This window comes from Peromyscus californicus, unplaced genomic scaffold (assembly GCF_007827085.1).
Source record: "Peromyscus californicus insignis strain IS unplaced genomic scaffold, ASM782708v3 Scaffold_6__1_contigs__length_162567912, whole genome shotgun sequence".
Taxonomy (NCBI): domain Eukaryota; kingdom Metazoa; phylum Chordata; class Mammalia; order Rodentia; family Cricetidae; genus Peromyscus; species Peromyscus californicus.
The window spans coordinates 135524063-135528130 of record NW_026294584.1 but is presented as its reverse complement, the minus strand read 5'-3'; positions in this window follow the sequence as shown (position 1 = coordinate 135528130).

Below are 4068 nucleotides of genomic sequence, written 5' to 3'. Positions count from 1 at the left end.
AGCTCACAACTGCCTGTAACTGCAGCTCCAGAGGAGTCTTCTGACTCTGGCTTCTGCAGGTACCTATACTCACATGCACAAACCACACACAGACACACAAATACATAATAAAAATCAATTTCTCTGTGAGTTTGAGGCCAGCCTGGTCTACATAGTGAGTTCCAGGACAACCAGAGCTACATAGAGAGATCCAGTCTCAAAAAAATAAGTAATAGTAATTAATCCTTTAAAAAAATTCAACACTATCCGGGTGGTGGTGGCACACACCTTTGATCCCAACACTTGGGAGGCAGAGCCAAGTGGATCTCTGTGAGTTCAAGGTCAGCGTGGTCTACAGAGCAAGATCCAGAACAGGCACCAAAACTACACAGAGAAACTCTGTCTAAAAAAAAAAAAAGGGGCTGAAGAGATGGCTCAGAGGTTAAGAGCACTGACTGCTCTTCCAGAGGTCCTGAGTTCAATTCCCAGCAACCACATGGTGGCTCACAACCATCAGTAATGAGATCTGGTGCCCTCTTCTGGCCTGCAGACATAACACTGTATACATAATAAATAAATAAAAAAAAAAAAATCAACACTAAATCTCAAAGAGCTTGCACTGTTTATTGAATTTTTTTTTTTTTTAAGTCTCAGAGTAACTGGGCATGGTGATACATGCCTTTAATCTCAGCACTTGGGAGGCAGAGACAGGAAGATCTCTGTGAGTTCAAGGCCACCCTCTTATACATAAAGTTCCAGGCCAGCCAAGGATACACAATAAGACCCTGTTTTGTTTTGTAGAAAAACAAACAAACAACAAAAAAAGAGTAGGGACTAGAGAGTTGGCTCAGAGGTTAAGAGCACCGACTGCTCTTCCAGAGGTCCTGAGTTCAATTCCCAGCAACCACATGGTGGCTCACAACCAACTGTAATGAGATCTGGCACCCTCTTCTGGTCTGCAGTCAGAACACTGTATACATAATAAATAAATAAATCTTTAAAAAAATAAAAAGCATAAAGCTGAGTGTGGTGGCACACACCTTGAATCCCAGAACTTGGGAGGCAGAAGCAGGCAGATCTCTGTGAGTTTGAGGCCAGCCTGGTCAACAAAGTTTCAGGGCAGCCAGGGCTGTTACACAGAGAAACCCTGTCTTGGGGATTAAAAAAAAAAAAAAAGGCTAGTAAGAGTTTAATGAAACTCAGCAGAAGCTGGCCAAGATCTAATAACCTTGAGCAGAGAATTATCTCATAAGAAATAAAAGGCAGAGAGAAAGTCCACAGAGCCAAAAAGACCTTTTAATTAAAAAAATACATTTATTTACTGAGTATACCTATCTTGTGGTATGTGTATGTGGGTATGCCTGTCATGGCACATGTGTGGAAGTCAGAGGACGGCCTGTAGGAGTCAGTTCCTTCCTTCTGCCATGAGAGTCCTAGGGATGGGACTCAAGTCATCAGGGGAGCCAAAAATCTCACATGTTAACCCTTTCACTGAAGCTTTGGAAAGAAAGGTATTTGCTCCACCCTGAAGAGAAGGAGGAGGAGGAGGTAACGAATAGTTAGTTCCTTTTTCTGGAGGACCAAAGGAAGATAATTCAGAAGCTTGCTGCTGAGTCCAGTGATGCTATGCTTCTTCATAACATGTATGTTGTACCTTAAATATCTAACAGGTATAAATATAGGTAAAACGTGTTAATAGCTTGCAGACATTGATGCAAAATTTTTCCTTACCTACCTTTAACTATTTATTAAAGATTAAAGCCCTGTTCTAACAGGCACTTAGAAACTGTGCTCATTTATTTATTTATTTTTATTTTATGATTATTTATGGCTCAGCAGTTAAGAGCACTAACTGCTCTTCGAGAGGATCTGGGTTCAATTCCCAGCACTCACATGGCAGCTCACAGCTGTCTGTAACTCCAGTTCCAGAGGATCCGACACCCTTACACAGACATACATGCAGGAAAAACACCAATGTACATAAAATAAAAATAATTAAAAAATAAATCTAAAAAAAGAAATTATGTGTAGCTAGAGTTTTCCTGCCTGGTCCACAGTCAGGACAAATCTCTCTCACCTGCCAGTCCCACAGCCGCTCAGACCCGACCAAGTAAACACAGAGACTTCATTGCTTACAAACTGTATGGCCGTGGCAGGCTTCTTGCTAACTGTTCTTACAGCTTAAATTAATCCATTTCCATTAATCTATACCTTGCCACATGGCTCATGGCTTACCGGCATCTTCACATGCTGTTTGTCATCGTGGCGGCTGGCAGTGTCTCATGCTCTACCGACTGAGCTAGCCGGGACTGGCGGGTATCAGAGATTTGTCCTGACTGTGGGCCAGGCAGGAAAACTCTAGTTACAATGATGATGTATTGATTATCTGTAAAGCCATAAGATGCCTTTGCAAGCTTTTGGTCTAGCTAAGCAAGTTTTAAAGTCATCATTTTTTCCCTTTACAGTATTGATGCCAGATTTTTTTAAAACTTTCTTATAAAAGGCATTGCAAAAAAAAAAAAAATCATACACTGAAATGAACCCGATCCAGACTATACAATTCAGTGAACATCCATACTGTTAGGAGTAGCCATTCAAAACCAAAGCTGTGGTGTTTCAAACTGGATTTCTCACTTTCACTCTCATATAGGTTTCTACGCACTTATCTACTACTGGTTCCAGAGGCTCCCTATCATCAGCTGCACCCCCACTTGGGGTTGAGAACTGGGTTCTGAAGACTCCTATCTGGTGAAGGGTGAAGTGTATCCTTTGTTAGACTCACGTGTTTTTATGGAGGAAGCTGTCACTAGGACAAGTGTGGACACATTCTAAAACCTCATAATTGCTAAATCAGTTGTTATTGTTATTATTATTAGTGGTAGTACTATTATATTAAGACAAGGTTTTACTATATTAAGACAAGATGATCCTCTTGCCATTTGCTCAAGCGCTGGCATTATAGGCACGAGCCACTGCCACACCCACACCTAAATAAGTTCCTAAGTAGTTGAATAGCAGGAAAAGAGATAAAAACCATCCCAAACCGGAACAGCTGTATCTCCTGGCCGGGTTTATGAGCTGTGTGCTATGGTGGGTTTAACTAACGGCAATTCATCTTCCAAGTTCTCATCAACAGTTGTTACTGATTTATGATCTTTGGCCTTCAAAGCCGAGAAGAAGCAATGCGCACAACGGAAGTGAGTTACTGGAGTCCTTGTCCTTTCCTGAGCCCCTCCTCCTCTAGTGCTAAATACACGGTAGGCTCACTAAGTTTTTCTGTTTATATCCAGGGACAGGTCAAAGATTAAGGAAGGGAACATTCTGTCCTACACGTTTCACGTAGTGGGAAGAGAGATTTCTTCCTGCAGCAGGCTCCCACCTCATACCAAGCATGGTCAGACCGGTTCCGTTCTTCCCGATCAGTGACTGACGCCCATTCTCTCTGCTGAGTGCTCAGCTGTGCTCCTTACATGTTTGCCCGATTCATTATCCGACTTCTCGGGACAGTGATCTTTTTACCTTGTTTTGCCCACCTATCTCAGCCTCCCTACAAAGTGTGAATCAAGATCATTCACATATGGCCTTCCCGGGTTTTAGGTCTGAGCCCGCAGGAAACAGGACTGCCACGCACGTTTACAGAGTGAAAGATTTTAAAGAGTAAGAGCTAGCACACCGTCAACATTCTTGGAGTGGATGAGGCTCAGAGGACCTTAAAACAAAGGTCCCCTCCCCAATCTCGAACTCCAAGGTTAAGTGGCCTTCTTCCACACGGTCGTCCCAGTTCCCGAAAGTCACCAAGGTTTCTGGAGCTGGGACTTCGGCCGAGGCACGCGCTCCCGGAAGTCAGCAGGTGCACAGACTGGTCAGGTGTCTGTCCTCCGAGCCGGGTCGGCCGCGCACGCCCACTTGCTGACCCTAAGTCTTCTACCGGCGAAGCGAGGGACCCAGAGCCTCTCCAAGTACCAGCGAACGCCGGGTCGGACTACCTCCCCCGAGAGGCCCCGCGCCGACGGCCGCTGATTGGTTACTTCGCAGGGCGCGGGGAGGGGAGGAGCCGCGGAGCCTCGGAGTCGGGGCGGGGGGCGGAGA